At 38.4% G+C, this 18,680-nt stretch overlaps 1 long non-coding RNA gene across 1 annotated transcript; it reads left to right on the top strand.

The window, feature by feature from the left end:
• The first annotated feature begins 1,362 nt into the window (after positions 1-1,362).
• LOC135172376 (uncharacterized) lies at positions 1,363-18,138 on the top strand. Its single transcript, XR_010301046.1, has 3 exons — positions 1,363-2,969; positions 14,052-17,577; positions 18,002-18,138. It is a non-coding gene; the product is annotated as an uncharacterized LOC135172376 (long non-coding RNA).
• The last annotated feature ends 542 nt before the right edge of the window (positions 18,139-18,680 follow it).

Below are 18,680 nucleotides of genomic sequence, written 5' to 3'. Positions count from 1 at the left end.
CAATTGGTTCGTTAAACTGATTAAAAAAGCACCTCAACCGTCACCATGACCTAAGCCATTAAATCTCAACACTTGTAGTCGTTGAAGCGTTGGTAAAGCAAACTCTGGTGGTGGAGGTAGCGAGGAGGGAGAGAGAGAGAGAGCTTGGGGGTGAGTATTGCGGGTGGGACACGTGCCATCACCACGCGATACTGATAAAACCTTGAAAAGTTTATACGCCCGAACGGCTGATTCTACGTTACGTGGGCGGGTTCACCAATAAGGGTAAGTGACAATGCAGGAAGGGGATTATCGTAATAGATAATTGAGCGTGTGATTCATAAACGAATTAATGGCCTTGAATTTGTTCGGGCATTCATTTATTCATTGATGGATCAATTCATTGATTAATTGATTAAGGGAGAGTGATTAGACGGAACTTTGAAGAAATTCTCGGAAGAATACGCGGAAAACAGATTTTTAATCCAATAAAAAGGTTCAATGATTTGCGATGAAATATGCAATATGAAATAATCAATTATTTATTCGTCGCACACTGTACATTGTTTGCACATATCTCAGATGCTATTCTAAAAAATTATCTCACTTGTTGGACCGAATAATTATATTTTAATCAGAGCCAATTCTTTCACTGAGCAGCTGAGCACCCTCAAAATAATGATTAAGAAATCGCGATTTTAATAATTTTATTCAATAAGAAAAATCCTCTCACCGACTCAAAAATCTATAAATCCTCGCAATCCCAGCCCTCCCATTATCATTTCACTAACAAAACCTCCCTCATGAAAGAGTCTTTTCGTCCAACATTTATGAATGAACCACCCCATCGTCCCACATTGATGTCCCCTACATTTTCATTCTACCATTTTTTCCAACTCTTTTATCTCGAGAGAAGCAAGAGGAAGGAAGGAAAAGTGTCATCCCCAGTTCTCCACCGCACTCCTCAACTCACCCTCCATCGCCTCCTCACTCTCATCCCCGTGTCATCCGGTGGGTGGTGGAATGACGTCACCAATCTACGTCATTACCGATAGACGGGGTGAGGGTTGTGTTACCCCAGTACAAGTTTTCCCTCACAACCACAATGATGCATGTGGCTATTCTGCTGGTGATATGCGCGTGGCGGTTTATAATAGCGGTGCGCGTGCTGGGTCCATCGATCCAGGAGTCCAACATCTCCCTCCACCTGTCCCTCGAATAACCCGTTGCCTCATCCCCGATCACCTCACCACCCCTCCCGCATCCAATATCACTATGACGTCAAAACAATGACGTCACCAGGGGGCGAAGAGAGGGGGAGGGGAGGGCGCCCGTTGGCTTACACACAGTACGGTTTTAATATAGCGGTGTACAGCGCGCGCTCCGGACTCAGTTACGCGGTGACCGGCCTTACGTGCGGAACTGTCTAATGGTTTAACTACTCAGAAACAGAGCATATTATGACATAAAAAATCGTTGATACATTTTAATGGTTTAGTTAATGAATTCGTGAGGAGTAAAAAAAATATAAAACACAATTGGTGGATTTTAATTGTCAACGGATATCGGATTTTTTGTGATTAATTGTAATTTCAATTAATGGAAGACAATGGTTCATTGACTATTTGTGATTGATAAAATCAACAGTTACTGGGTGACATCAGCGAGTTTGAATTGTAAGTAGAGTTTCATCGAAAAAGTTATCAAGAAAATGATGGAATACCCAGCACTCTATCACAAGTTGTCCAAAGTTTCATTGACAAGCACGATGTAACAGTGTTATCCAAATCCCATCTCCAACCCTCATATGACTCTTGATGTTATTTCATTTGTTTTTTTTTTGTTGAGAGTAAGAACATTCCCAGTGTGATTATGATGATTTTGAGCACGTGGTGAGAGTTTGGAAAAACCCCTTGAGCACATCCCGACACTTTTGTTGTCCTGATTATTGAATATTGAATGAGACATCAATTGAAAGCACAAGTAGTTGGTTGGTTGTACCAGTAACAAGGTGCCTACGTCTCGTCGAATGTAGGAAACCGAGGATAATTCACGAGGAGCAACAATTTCACCAGTGGGATTATAACCGGAAGTGAATGACTGATGTCAATCTGAAGAAGTATCTTGGACAAGTGTTGGTGGTGTTGAATCATTGGAGGATTTAATCGTGTGGGCATTGTCACACGTACTTGTCTGGATATAATCAAGGGTGAAGAGTTAGCCGCATGCGAGTCCCAAGGTCAGAGGTGTGGAACGAGAGGATTTACAATCGTCAGGACCTCATCGGCAACGATCGGGTCCTCAATGCCATTTGGAGGGACACAAGAGCACCACCAGCGACTCTGGCAGGTCGGTTGTGTCTCACGTCAACAAATATATCATAAGAGAATTAAATTGAAAATTCTCAGATGTATTTAGTCAGTTTATAAATTTTTTTTTCAATCATTCCTCGGTGGTCTATGTGGATAAACGTTTAGTTTATGCTTTTTTAATCATTGGACTATTTTTTAAAAATCTGCACTCGAGTTGATATTGGTTATTTTTCCATTGAATGTCATCTTCGTTATGCAGTTGTTGGATTTTTTAAATGGAATAAGGGGGGGTCAGTAGACGGTTATAAGGACATGACGGTGTTGGAGATATATTGAGGGTGAATTTGTTGGTTGGAAGATTGTTGAGGTGATTGTTTTATCGAGATAACGTTGAGGATCAAGGGAGTGCGAATATGCGTACTGTCAGTGATAATGCCGGGACTAAAACAACTGTTCAACCCGTGACTGGGGGCAGTGGGTTGAGGGGTAGCGTTGGGGATAGTCATGTTGATGAGTGTACTGTTGCTGCTCATGTTGGTCCCAGGAGCATTCACCATGGTATTGTTTACCCGGTCAACAGCCGGGTTGCTTTTGCCGATAGCAACAATAATCATGATCATCATAGGAATCTTGAGAGTCAGGAGCAGGGGCATAATGCTGATGATGCTTGGACAAAGTGTAAGTTTTGGAATTTAATAAAGATTAGGACGAACATTGAGATGGAGGAAAAATTTCTGATGTATTAAATCGATCAGGGAAGCCTTTTCAGAGCTGAAAAAATTTGCAACAGAGAGGTCTCTTGATACATCAACATTAATCGATTTTTTATCGAGATTATTCAGATATCAATAGAATTAGATAATTACTCTAAAGTCTCACGATTAAAAAATTATCATTTATCTATCTGAGCGAATGCTCTTGAAGAAGATCTAATGATATATTACCACAAAATCATTTGTCAACATAATTGACGAAATGAGATCAATCGCGGTGAAAAATTGCTGATTACCTTGAGACAATTCTCAAGGTTGGATAAAAATTCGAGAAATGGGAGAAGGTGGTTTTAATGAAGCGAATTAAAAAAAAAAATGTCCTGTACACTCCTCGCGCCCTCGACGTGCCAGGGGCCAGGATGTCGACGACGGTGAGAGGTTTTTACCGTTATAAAATCGTATGTAACATAGACAACTGTTGGATACATGCATTCGCACATACCTACATAAATTATTACTATGTATATTCTAAGGTGCAGGAGAGTGACGCTGGTCATGGCGCTTGTGCATGTGGTGGAGGATTTTTTTTTTCTATCTTTATCCATTAGAAAACACGTTTAAGACTTTTTTATTTTCTTTTTGCGGAGGTGGGTGGCTCAGATGGTGATCGAGAGACGATTGAGCATGCAGAGTCATTGAATTAGATTATCACTAACTCATGCATTCGGAATTAGTGGATAAGAGGAGGGGGGATTGAGAGGAAAGGAAAAATGTGTAGTTACTTACCTCGGGGTTTTTTTTTTATTTATTTTTATTTATGCGGATATCTTTCTCTTTGTGGCGGCATCGATTTATACGGTAGTCACGTGGACATGAGGGATTTTCAGTAGCGTACTGACTGAAGTTAGATAAAGATTATAATTGGAAGACTGAGGTAATAAGAGAGGAGTGGTGAGTATGTGAGATAAGTGAGCAATTGACTGATCTGCCGATTGTTCAATATGTTTGAGGTTTGACGATAAATGTGCGGGAAAATGTCAAGAGATGGTTTCTGGTAGAATTCCAGGGCCCTACATTTTTCTCTAATCATAAATTTAATTAATTAATTCGTGCAAAATTTAATTTGATCATTTAAGTAATCATTCAGTTTATCTGAGAGATACGGAAGGGCGATTTCAGTTCGATCCGTTGCGCCTCATGATTTATTTAATTTGTCCATTGACGAATCTCCGAGTGTTAGTGTTCCCATTTTATTCAAATGTTTTTTCTAATGTGAAATGAATATCTATAAAAGGCGTGTTCAGTTCAGATATTCATTGATGCTGTGCCAAAGTGATCTTGCAATATTTTTCGAAGAATCGACTGGCTTCCGAAATATTTCTAAAATTAGACGTTTGAGGGTTGAGGTTCATCTGGTTTTACTAATTTATTCCTGAATTGATGAATTTAGGAAGAAGGAAATGAGTGCCAAACTGTGACAAATATACGGGAGCGTCCCCGATTGACTCGTGGTGATGCTGTACCTTATTTTACAGGTGTAAACGGTTAGGACGGACCGGGTAAATATAGGCTGGCAGTCTGCCTGATCGGATCCTTCTTCATTTTACTTTTCTTTTCAAAGGGGAATAGATACATGCGGATATAGATGGTTGAGTACCATAATACCTAGGGTGGTCACGCACCTGTGACTTTTTATCATATTTTTTTTCTCCATTGAAAGTTGATTGAGAGAAATTACGGCCGTCGAAAGTGATTTATTGTTTTGTTAATCAGTGATATTTATTAACCGTTTAATAAATTTTCGCATTAATCGATCAATCGTTTGCGGGGTCCATTTATTATTAGTTTTTTTTTATAATCACGAGTTTAAAATTACGCGGCTCTACCCACCTGGGATAGGTATGTTTCTCGATTAGTCATCGACGCGAGACATTTTTGGCTCCGACAGAGAATCATAAGTATCCGGTATTACAATGTTTATGATGTCGGCTGGCAGTGTCAATGAGTTACTATAACGCATTTCAACTCGAATCATGAAAGGGGCAAAATACGACAGGATAATTTCCCAACTAATTGACTATCTCTTCTGCAAAGAGATTTTTCATTGAGATTTACAAAAATCTAATAATGTTCTAATGGTAAAAAAAATATTAAGAAATTTCTCTGGTGATTTTCACTGGTGTCATCTTTTCTCGCAAAATTTTCCAGCCACGTGCCTAACTATTTTTCACTATTTCTGATCCTTTTAAACTGATGATTCCACTGTGCTGTAATTCTCGCATGCCGGTGCATCATCCTCTCGCCTCATTCCCCTTTTTTCATCAACTAAAAATAAAAGTGGAAGGAATAAACCACTGGCTTCCGCGGGTGACGCTCTTCCTAGAGTCCAAACTGCATTGTTTGCAATGTGAAGCGCGACTAAATTTACGCTGCAGTCTCCGACTGCTTGGCTGAGGCACAAAGACCTGTGTCACGTGCCAATATGCTTTTCAAAGTTGAAAAAAAAATAGCTATTTCGTATTGATTGACTTGAGCGGTGGAGCGATGTAGAGAAGGCGAGTGCACAGTAACTCCGGAAATTATATCTTGTATATTTGCGAGACCGACAGGTGTTTTGCAATTTATTAGAGTCACTTTTTTATGGAATATTTTAGGAGTAAAAAAGCCAAATAGTCAAAATAAACTCTTTGAATATTATGGAATAATAATCTATCTAAGAAATTCCCTTATGAAAAGCATTTTTTAACTGGATTTTTGTAGCAATAGTTTTTGTGCGACTGCGGTGTAACACCGACGTAATACGCCATTCCAGACACGCGGAAACATTAATTGATTTTTTAAGTTCATCAGTGATAGTCATGTCTTAAAAATTTTCTCAAATTTTAAAGGCGAATGAAAAATCTATTCACTTTTATTTCGAATCGATTCCACCTTTTATTCTTCAAAATTCAAGTTATATTTATATCGCATTAAAATACCAATTCTGCAAATGAATTTTTGCCTTTAATTAGCCACTGAACTCTAACAGCGGTGTAAATTAATTAAACGCGAATACTGAAGTACAGCTGATTGTACCGACTTCACCAGTATTCGTAGCAGAGCTCTACCGATGCCTACAATAAGCCTGATAACCGTAGTCAATACTCGTTAGCTCATCGAATCCATAATACAGTAGTTTACCTGCATTCGAGGATGTGCAAGACAGGCCATCTCGATTTCGTGTCTATTCAGAAGTGGAACGACCTCGTGATAACGTGAAAATGAAAGAGAAACAAACCGCAAACCTCAGGATAGAGGAAATAACTAGTGAAGCACATGTGGAGGCTTATGAAATGCCCAAATGCTCAATCGTCTTGATGGATTTCGTGCAGAATCAATCAAACCACCACTATTCACATGTTCAATCGGCGTCCATCGATGGCTTCCCGATTCAATCGAAACGTCTCTGGATGTCATGAAATATTCAGGTGATTCCCGTCAATGTATCAAGTGGAATTGGCAATGAGAGAACTAAAGAGTAACCGAGTACAAATTTTTCAAAGCGATAGAACCTAACCACCATTGCACCTCTCTTAATTGCGAAATTATCTTTATTATTAAAGATTTTCCCCGGAATTAGTGAGACCCGATGGGAGATTTTCCAGAAATTTTTCTGCAGCTTAAAAATAGAGTAATTTCAAGAAGAAAATACATCTGACTTTCCCACTGGAATTTTTTGTATTGACTTTATTCAGACTCAAAAACTGCAAACTCATGCCTTTGTGAGAAGATGATAATTCTGCAAAAATGAAATTCTCACATGATTTATTGCTACGTGTCGGTAGTTTATTTTCTCCAACAAATAATCTCGTGGCAAACGAAGCTATACGGACCGATTCCCACTGATAGACGATGTCCCCAAATTTGAATAAATTTCCTCGTCACAAAATAGGAAACTCAGAAATTCGAATTCATCGCATGTTCCAAATTCCGGACATCCAAATAACTCAAAAAGAAAACGAGAAAATTAAAACGACTTCCCAAAGGATTGATGATGTCTCGGTCTATCGCTACGACCACAAACGGCCTCGACTATCCTAATATCAAATGAGCGGTATACATGTTGGGAAGACATTAAGGTCATACGAACCAATAAGATATCTTTAAAGAGGTGGATGCGATGGCCCGAGTCTATCGCCGGAGGCGAGAAACATATTCAGCCATTGAGGTGACTGCAGCTATACATTTTGATAGGTCTTCTGGGTCATGAAACTCACGCACGTGGGTCTCTTATTTTCACCTTCGTCGTGGGAGAGAATCCCGGAGAAACTGCCGGACGAGGAGAAAGAGAGAAAGGAAGAAAGTTGATTGATTTTTGGATGGAGTAGGCGGAATTCGTTGAGAGGATGTATTGAATAAAATTGTTCGAGTGTAATCAAATGAGTAGTCAGTCATATCAGTCGAATTCAATAAGAATTATTAATTACTTTGATGGGAAGCAGTTGAAAAAAAAAACGACGAAATCATTTTGCGCGGGGTAATAATTAATTAATTCGGAAGGTAAAAGATTACGCGAGATTTTCCACTAAAACTGATACATAGATCAGAGAAAAAAGATAGAGATATGAAAAAATGCTTACAAAAACTAATTATAATACTGTTTTCTTTTGGATCAGTTTTTTCTCAATAGACAGTGTAACATTCCTGAGAAGAAATCTGGAAATATTTTGGAAGCCAATTTAGCTTTGACTAAAAGTTTTATTCGATTTTAATCACAGCGCCCTTTCTCTATCAGATTCTCCACTTGTTTTTTCAACTAATTATTTATAATCATTCAGCTGGTAAATTTTGATGCAATAACGTCTTCATCAATGAGATTAGGATATCACAGTAGCTTATACGTTATTTTTTGCATTCAACTATTATAACGGAGATATAAATAATTGAAGATGAGTTCCCTAACTTACCGTCCACAAATGCAGTATTTCGAGTTTATATGAATGAAATTTGCCTCTATTATTATCCAATAAATTATTAACGGAAATAATAATTCCCGTCATCTTTCAATCTGAGTTATCATTCAGACTGTCAAAATTATTAAAATGTAATATCTGTCAGTACCTGAAAGATCCCAGCTTCAAAAATATAAATATACCTTGTAGTCAATTTTCCTTAGAAAGGATTAATTCACTTCTCCACAAAAAAAATCTGACACGAACTTACAAAAATCGCTCTAATAATAATTAAGTCCAGGAGAAAGTAAATGGAGTCTTTCCAAAGCCATTCTATTCCCCACAACAAAATCTAGTTCCTCTTTTTTCACTTAATTTACCAATTACAAAAAAAAATGTTTTCGACGCATTCCCTTTGCTCGACCGAGCGACTTCTTATCGCATAATTTGTTTCGTTATTTCTCCGCTAAATTGGCGAACCAAGAGGGGGTGGCATAAATATGGAAAACGTGCAGCGGTTCAAAAACGTGCGTGGGAGAACAGCTGAGAGCTTCCGGGGAGGGGTATGATGGAGGTGGAGTGGGTGGTTGGCAATAAGGGAAGTGGTAGCTATCCCTCCGGGGCACAGCAGACACCGCGGTGGCAATGTCCAACGCTTACGTCACAGCTCCACCCCCCGCCCGTTATCGAGCCGTTACCCTAGGACGTCATAACCTCCGTCAAGGACGTATGCGCTACGCTATTTCGGGGCCGCGCGCGACCCGACTGACTCCGTCTCACTCGTACAATACGTGTTATGCTATTCCTCTCTACAACAGTAGAATCTCGGTACAGCTGGGAAAATTCAATATCAGTGTCTCACTTCATTTCATTCGGTTATATATTTCAAGCACCCCAGGTAGGAAAAAACGAATGGGCCAACCTTGGTACAAGCACGGCCGCCGAGCTGCCGTAGCTCGGCACCCGGGCTCCAGCCAAACTCGCGCCGAACTTGGCTAGACCCTGGGATGATAACACGGGGCCAGGCCTGGGACCGAACTTTGGCCAGACTTCGGTCGCCGTACTTTGGCCGCACTCTGGGCTTACCATTCGGCCCGAAATTGGCCCAGGCCTGTTGCCGAACTTTGGCCGCACTCTGGGCTTACCATTCGGCCCGAAATTGGCCCAGACCTATTGCCGAACTTTGGCCGCATTCTGGGCTGACCATTCGGCCCGAAATTGGCCCAGATTTACGACCAGAGCTGTGGCCAGGCTCCAACCGTTGCCTGTATTGGGTTCAGAATCACCAATAAATATATGAACGGTATATCTGATAAGCAGACATGTATTTATTACCTTCAACATTATACAGAAAACAGTTTTATTATGTGACAAAACTTATATTTAAATTTATTAAATCTATTGACAAAAAAACTCAGCCAATCAAAAACTTTTTTCCTCCTATCGACATAGTACATGTTTTCATCCGATTTTGGTTGAACAGTTAAAGATATGCAGTGTTTGTATCTCCAATTTTCATGAAAGATAATCACAACTATGAGATTTTTCCGCGAACAGAATATGAAAACTCAAAAAAATGATTGCAGGTATAAATTGTAGAAAAATCTTTTGTGGATTATTTTCATCCGCTTTTAAAATAAATAATCTACGTAGATCATTTGAATCCGAAATTTAATACGACATACCATATTAAGTCTTAATAAACTCTCTCTTACAATCTAATAATATTAGCAGTCAGTCTTCAGAATTCGAAGATTGTATTAACAAAATATCCAACAAAATAACGCACCAATGTTATTTTTTAAATTAGTAGTTTAGAATTGATAAATTATCGTGCTTCAATTCAAGCATGAAAACAGTCATTATAATAGCAATATTATGGATAATTTATTCCGCTATGGATGATAAGAATTAATTCTTATATCCATAGACAATTGCTGATACGAATTATCCTGATAAGAATTATTTTTTCATCTCGGAAAGACGTCCTTTTTTTACAATAATGTCTTCTCCATCTGCAACTCCGGAACACAGAATGATATTTAGTTGCATTGATTGTGTGCTAGTTCTATATAATATTGCTTATTATATTCACTCTTTCAAACAAACTTAGAAATATAAAAAAGTCTTGGATAGGATTACATATAACTAATTAATTTCAACCCTTAAATTTGAAATCTTTGGGGAATATGGACGCAGTCCGATTGTGAAACTTCAACCTTATAAATATTATTTGACTTGAATCACCAAATACTGAAAACAGCTCTCAATGGCTGAAATTACTTTCATTAGAATTTTTCTTAAAAATTAAAAATCCACTTATTATTTTTCCCTTTAAACTTTTGGACATAATATTTAATCCCTGAACCAACAACGGATATTTATTCCCGTGATCTAACTTATGAGGAAATGACATAGAAAATACTTTATTATGCTAAGATACATCACATTTTCCAATTGTTATTTCCATCTTCTGGATTTCCGACCTCGCCAGGAGAAATATAATAAATATAATTAATACTTCAATGACAGCCGAATACTAAACAATATTCATATATTAATATATATTCTGCCCAATGAAACGCCTCGCGATAAAAATATATTGATAATATAAACTTTTCCTATTAATCGTACCTTTTATCAAGAATATCACAACTAATACAATTACGAAAATGAACTAATGGAGTCATATTAACACAGTGATTTTACAATTCCATTTATCCCGGAAAAATGAAGTATTATCAACTATAAACCCCCAAGAATTGGTTCATCCCTGTCTCCAACGCTGCTATTGGATTCACTGATGCAATCATTAAGATGCTTATACGAGCCACAATCACCATCACCACCCGACCAACTATCACCACAAGCACTAGCATTATCATCGAGATGTCGAACATCGACATCTCCACTAATTTGATCCACAATAGATCCACTACGGATAGTTATTTCATTGGCTGTTGGCAAACTAACCTCTTCCTCATCGGCATTATTGCGTTCACTGTAATCCGGAGTTTTTTCTTTAGCGCCTTCTACGTTTACAGATTCTTTTTTCTTCAGTTGATGAAAATGTCTGTATTTTTTAACCCGTGAATATGAACTCTGAGACATATTACAATAGTAAAAGAGTAATATTAAAATAATAAATTGCCGCACACGACACTCATGTCTACTGCCACAATCAGACTACTCAACACGCCATCTTACGGGCTGTTGTCATAGAATGTGTGGTATACGGTGATATCCACGCATATTTTCCCCTGAAATAGTATGTTCAGAAGAAATAATGGTACCTTCGGAAGAAGGAGAATCAAAGGACGAAAAATTTAGTGAAGGAACATTCCCCATGAGAATTCAATTTTTGGAATGCTGTTCCATATGGGACCCAAGCCTGGCAAACCATGCCCCTTGTCTGCCTGGCCATGTCTCGGGGCAAGCTTGGTGACCCAAGCCTGGCAAGCCATGCTCTTTACCAGTCTGGCCATACCTCGGGTCAAGCGTGGTTGCCCAAGCCCGGCAAACCGTGCTCTTTGCCAGTCTGGCCATACCACGGGCCAAGCTTAGTGACCCAAGCCTGGCAAGCCATGCTCTTTGCCGGTCTGGCCATGCCTCGGGCCAAGCTTGGTGGCCCAGATCTGGCAAGCCAGTCTCGTGCCAGACCTGGCCCGTTTCGTGGACATTGGCATTTCCTACCTGGGTACCTCGTCCATTCACCGTGACATCCGTTGGAACTACTCTCTCCTCGTTTCTCCCTCTCTCTCTCCGTCGCTATTTGTATAGACTTTCATGGATTACGGGCTTAGATGAGATATCCCACCGGTGACATTAACATCCGGCATAAAAAGCTCGGTTCATTAGTGGTATTCGCTGAATTTTTCAACTAATCCCCAGCCTCAACCCATCCACTATATTTATTCCCCATTTTCGTCTCTTTTCCATAAAAATGTTGACACCAGTGACGCACCAAAATTGTTAATTTGCGTCTCCCGACGCCCAATTGACAAAATTCATTATACCGTCGCGTCGCGAATCCTTGGAATCTTGAGGAAAATGTTAGGAGGGTAACGCACGAGTGACTTTGTGCCTGATATTGGCGAACACACTAAACTACTCTGAACTCGAGACAAGACACGGTCACCTATTACCTGAACAGCCATAACCGGACGGTGAAAACTTTTATCTCAACGAATAGCAAATTCACATAAGTTTTCATCATGTGATGTTGTTTATCGGAACGAGTATTTAAGGGTTTTCAGCAAGTGATTTGTGAAACACAACTTTCACGAGACTGACAGGCTCGAAGTTAGTGAGGAAGCAATGAAATCGTTGGCTTTGCTCTTGAGCAAGAATTTAATGTGATAAACGAAGACTAGAACTACTAAAACATTAAATGAATTTTTGATGAGTCAGTTTGTACGCTATGGTAAGGTGAATGTAACTATGGAATTTTAATTCTGTTGCTGACTGAACTTTTGGTTTACTTTTCAGTGCATATTTTGAAACTGAGGGGCAGCTGAAGGGACTGTAATTAGCAAATTTATATTGCCCTAGAACTTGATCGATCATGTTAATTATAACTATAAGTGAAGTCCTCCCATAATCATTAACATAAAAACCTTCTCCCCAAGCGGGGGGCCACGTTACCCTTGGACAAGGTCCCTCAAATTCAGTCATTAATAATCATCGCTAAGATGACGATAATTACCTCATAATCACTAGAATAGGAGAACTCAATTTAGAACAGCCATTTCCCCCAGAAAAAAAATTGAAAACTTCACAAAGTCTTCTCGCTCCGATTCTTCATTTAACCCCCCGGAATTTATCATGACGAGCGTCTTTATGATTCACCGACCGCTAACTGTTGCTCTGAAAATTTCTCCCTCACTTAATTAACGGAAGGTTCTATATAACAGTTCCAAAGAAAATTCCGCATCCTGTTCTGTTCTCAGCCGACCAGAAATCCCTCTTTTCCATCTTGAAAACCTAATTTCGTCTAAACCATTCACAATTAGTCATCCATTGGACGGTTTATATTGGTGTACGCCCACACCACTGTCGGTGTGCAGCAGAGGAGGTGCAAAAGTTCAGCGGGAAAGTTCGGAGGATCATAAATCTAAGGTCACCAGTCGTCTTCCCCCAAAAGACGGGGGTAATTACACCGCCACGCGTTCGCGTTTATGCGCACATCGATGCTTTGGTCTTATCTGTGGGGGGGGGGAGGGGGTGATATCCTCGACATACCCCGTTGGTGAATGAGCAGAGGGATCGACAATGAAAGGAGAAAGGTTGAAGTAACGTTTGAGGTCGTTGATTTGACCTCCTACACTGACGGCCTCCTTTAATGCCCTTAAGGTCCTTCCAGTCCAGTAACTTTGATGCAGTCCTGCACACAATTAAAATTGCAAACAATAAAAATTCTAGTTTACCTATTATTTCAATTTCAAAAAATTCCCACAGTGGACGATTGATACTCTGATGGAGATACGCACATTGCTATGAACACTTTATGTCACTTGTTCTCATCTGAGTTAATACCTTGTGATTCATGCAAGTAGTTATCATCCGTTATTTCTAGTCCGTGAAGGGGTGAGTTATAACTCATATGAGATTCCCACTGTATTCGATTATGGGATTGAAAATTAAAATCATATCGAGTAAAAAGGGAAATAATTATTTGTACATTTTTCTGCTATTTCTCTATATTTTTAAAACATTTGGTCAACAAGGATGCTCATGCGAATTCGTAAAAAAGTCAACAGAATTTTTTGGCATGTGTTAAACAACAAGACATCTAAATGAAAATCGTTGAGCGTTAAATTCGGAGATAGAGTAATTGCACATATTCTCGCACGATGACCAATAATGAGACCAAAAGTTGAGCACAATACTTTCATCCGAGCAAATTGGAAAGTTCACCTGCAAGTTTTGCAATCCAAAAGCTAATCACTTAGACTCCATTATCTAATTTATTTCACTTATTTCATTCATTTTATTTATTAGAGAGATAAGATATAAAATGTTAAGTATATTCGACTCGATGAAAAGTTTAATGAACACATTGACACTTGAATTTCTAATTTTATTAATAATAATTCATGGAATTATCCATATTTCAGGCACTTACTGACGTATCCATAATCATTAGCATTAAACTGGATGACTCACATTGCTATAATAAGCCTGATCGAAGCCACCAGCGGTGGCACGAGGACAAGCGCTGTGTCGAAACAAATTTTCGGTCCTATTATGGGGCTTTCCTCATTCCGTTAATGACAACGGTGTGTGTGACAGGATACAGGTGAGTTTAGTCACAGGGTGATATTTCACAGTGCTTTTTAGCGAGAGAATTTAATTACTTCATGAGAAAAATTTCATATTAAACTGATTAATATAAAAACTTATTCCTCTAAGAATAAGCTTTTTTCAATAATTAATATCAACGTATGCGATCAATTAAAATTAAAATTAAAGCTTTTTGTAAAGCTCTGAACCCACGAGGTTAAACACTTTGATCTTTTCGTAAAGGTTTATGTATGACTCGAGTAATTGTTCTGTAAAAAAGATTTTCAAAGATTTCCTCATATTATCATTACGAAGATAATTGAACAATTAACAAAACATTGGTTTGAACAATGTGAAATATTTATGCAATCATGTCGGTAATTAGCAGCGTTACGAGAAAATCCTAAAGAGACGTTTTGTGTAATCGAGGGAATTCTCGGTAAAATATTTTCTGCCATTTTCCCCGATTTTTCCTAGATCGTCTGTGCCTACATAATATTCTAGCATACAATAAATTCGCAGCCTTTCCTTTGGCCTGGGATCCACGCACATCCGACTAAATGGATTTCAATGAGATTTTTACTGTCAATTAGATTAGAATCTGTGTTCTAACATCAGTTATAAATTATTGCGCTAAGTTACATGTGAGGAAAGGTGCTCTCAGTGCTATTCCGAAAGAGTAATTAATTGAATTGAATTTAGGCCGACTCGATATATTTTTAAAATCTAAATTTTTCCATTTGGGGTATAATTTATTGCAAAGGGAGAGGGAGAGGTATTGCAAAAGAAAGAAATGAGCAATGGCTATTACGTGACAGAAAGAAATCATATAGAAAACCCCCATTTAGCAACCTATTGCCCATTCATTAGCAAATTATTAGCAAAAACAACTATACTATTCACAGAAATGAGCAATTGCCAGTTATTTGATTAGATGGCAGTTAATTTAATGAAAAAATATGATATACCCGGGTAATGATGAATTGATGATGCTGATGTTCTCAGTCAATCAAATACTTGACTAAAATTCTCAAAAGTTGTCATTGAACCCTCAGCCCATTATTTCCAATTCTCTCTCCTCCGATCTTCGCCTACGATTGCCTCAAGTCTCCACTTGGCGCAACATCAGCAGATCGCCTGCATATCCCCAGTGCTGTTGTGGCGCAATGTACCACCGCGAGGTGAGGTTTCGTCGTCTCACCTCGACCGTTTCTCTCCCCGGACATTTCCTGACATTGCATTCACGTTGGATTTCATTCTTAACTGCGAAATACGAGAAAATAAAAATGAGAAAATTTTTTTTTCTCACTCATTTCAATCGCCCTCTCGCGCTCTGATGTCCCTGAGAGCTGGAGACGTAAAAAAGGTTCGAAAACTTGACACCGAGTGTGTGTATTATGAGGAGAATATTTCGCAATAGGATCAGCCATGTATTAGTCTTCGTTTCGCTTCTCATTTTTATGTATTGCTTCATTTTTTTTTTTACTTCTCTTTGTCCTCTTTATTCTTAATTTTGTCGTCTCTCTTTCTCTCTGTCAAAGACCCTGCGGAGGCCCCCGAGCGACGTATAGACCCGAGTACGCAATGGAAATGAGGCAATCGTACGCGACTTTTGCACGATATCGACATGCGATATGAACTCGATTTCGTTGAGAAAATGTGGAATTGTAATGAACTGAGGGTTATTTTAATAAATTCATGTCTGACAGATAATCGATTCAGAGTATTTGGTACTAGTGGGTGAATTTATTTGTATTGCGACATTCAAAATTGACTGAAAGGCGAAAAGCGAATTTCTCCATTTCTTTGTGTTACGCAGAACGATTTTTTTTAATTCAAGGGATTTCTGAAGATGCTCTCGCAAAAAGTTCATATAGCGTTACTGAGTCAACGTGAGGCCTGATGAGTGCGGTAATGAAATAGTAGAAAGGGAACAGTTCAAGGAATTAATTCGAAATATACTGTTGGGGCATAATATTTGAAGATATGATGTTCCAACTGAAATATCTTCAAAAGTGAGAGGCCGAGAAGTATTGGTTGATTGAGATGTTTTTATAGGAAATTCCGTATTCTAGAAAAAGAATTCCTGATGTTCTTCGTTAAACCCACTTGTTTTGCTTCTCCAAGCAATTACGACACGATCTCTATTTCAACTCCAACCGGACTTTTTAATGATTTTTTCAATGCCCCTGAAAATTAAAGGTTCAACGAACCTCGTTAAGTCGAGTATGGATATTTCAGAATCTTAATGAGAAAATTATTGGAGTCGAATTAGAAGTCCCCACTTCACATTCTCCTGTGAACTCCCCATTTCCACAGATAATTGAGCCTGCAGGCTTATTGAAAGGTATATTGAGGTAGACCATGTTAAGTGAATCAAGGGGGGACCCTCACCCTCGTCGAAATTGATCTCGATTTTCCTGATTTTTAAAGCAGTTTGTTTTGGAGATGTGGATTTATCTTTATGTCTAGAATTATTTCTTTCATTTTATTAAAAAAAGGGCTAATAAAAATAGAGTGAGAAATTTATTTTTATAAAAATTCTGAAAATCCCAGATGGAAAGGCATATTTTACCAAAAATTTCTCCCTATGGGGAACCCAATTACAGAAGATTGACTTATTTCACATACGATTCCTGGTAGAGTGATTAAAAACAAGTTTTTGAGGGAATAAATATCTTTACAAAAAGGGAAGGACTAAAAATATTGGCTGGGCTTTTCAGCAGAGAATCTGATGGACTTAAGAAGTTTTAGAAATATCTATTGTTAATCTGTTATGGTTTCTAGGAAATGTTGGCTAATGCACCCCATTAGATAAGCGGATCAAGCCTAAACCGATGTTCTATTCTACAAAATGTCCTTGATTTATAATTTTACAAGTCATGTAGACTTTATGTTAAGTCGTTCGAGGAGTCAATTCAAAGTAGTTGCAATAATTCACCTATCATGTATTTTCTTGGCGACCCAGTTACACGCATTCGAGTCTCAACCTCACAAACAGCAAAGTGATAATTTTAAAAAATGGGAGAATTGAAATATTGTGACCATCGGTTTATCTCTGTCAAGGTTGTTTGCTGACAAAAAATTACCATTCCGTTTCATTGACAACGAAACGTGGAATAGATTTTGTAACCGCTTAAATTCAGCGTCAACAGGAAGACCCAGAGAGGAAAACCGTACGATAAACCGCGAATTAACAGTCAAACTGTTGTGATAAGTGGCAGAAGTTCAACTTAAAAAAAATATATCCTGAAATAACGATTTCGTACGCGAGTCACCGACAAAAAAAAAGAAAAAAAAATGTTCAATGCGCGACCATGAAAACTTTTTTACCTCTTATGATTACAGGACGATATGAAGGTGAGTTAAGGATAATTGATTACCATTTTCAATCATTAAATCTCCCAATTATGAATCATTGCTCACATTTATAAAAAATTTTGTCTCAATTTTTTGCCGAGTATTATATTGCAAATTTAAATAAATTACGGAATTCTTATCTTCGAATTTTCCTGCATTTTCAGTGAAAACTGAATTTTCGCTTGGTTAATTTCGAAATCGTCTCCAGGGCCACTGTCCTCACAGTTCAAGAATGAATTTACCAGATTTGTCTAGCTTTCCATTTATTTCTAAAGCAAAACAGAGCGGAAATTTCGAGTTCTGTTTCATCTTTTTGCGAATTTCTGAATTTTCAAAGTCAAGATCTTCTATATCTTTAGTAAAATTGCGACACGTTAAAGCTTTCCGGACTTTGCTGGAAATAATTCAGACCTTGTTCTCCCAGAACTGTATGCTTCAGCACCGCCATTAAAAAGTCGATCGATTGTGGCAATTATAGTTTAAATCTGAAGAAACAGCCCGAAAATAAAATTTACACGACCGGATGTTACAACACATACATTGATGATATTGGAACACATAACAGTTGTGGGTATCAAGAAAGAGGCGAGGAGAATTGCGTCACGTTGGCAGACACTGAGAGACCAAGCCAAGGACTGAAATCGATTCGATCATCCGCAAAAACGAAGGCCTGTGATAAAATAATCGGCAAATTGAACGATACACGAAAAAGGGACAGGTATAAATATTCCACCGAGGTCGAATACTCCTCAATTTTGAATTTCCACATCGCTGAAACTGAACCATTATATTATTCATTTTTCTCGTCGTTTTGAGTCTACTTAAATAGCCTTACGCAAATGTAAACACGTCAAACACGAGTGAGAGACATCACGTGACTATAATTAAACGGCTTCACAACGGAGCGCAACGTTATCGAAACATATATTGCGTCTAACTGAGCGCGATAAGTCCACATGGAGATTGGAGAGGAAAGAGAACAATTGGATGAGGACATCTGATTGAGAGAGGGATATTCCCACGAATTTTGTAATAATTTATCTGAATTTTAGGGGAGGTGGAAGCCGAGAAACGAAATAAAGAATCGGAAGATTATTTTTTCC

Source organism: Diachasmimorpha longicaudata, unplaced genomic scaffold, assembly GCF_034640455.1.
Source record: "Diachasmimorpha longicaudata isolate KC_UGA_2023 unplaced genomic scaffold, iyDiaLong2 ctg00000269.1, whole genome shotgun sequence".
NCBI lineage: Eukaryota > Metazoa > Arthropoda > Insecta > Hymenoptera > Braconidae > Diachasmimorpha > Diachasmimorpha longicaudata.
Note: the sequence above shows the minus strand (reverse complement) of the source record. Positions and strands in the feature narration are given on the sequence as shown.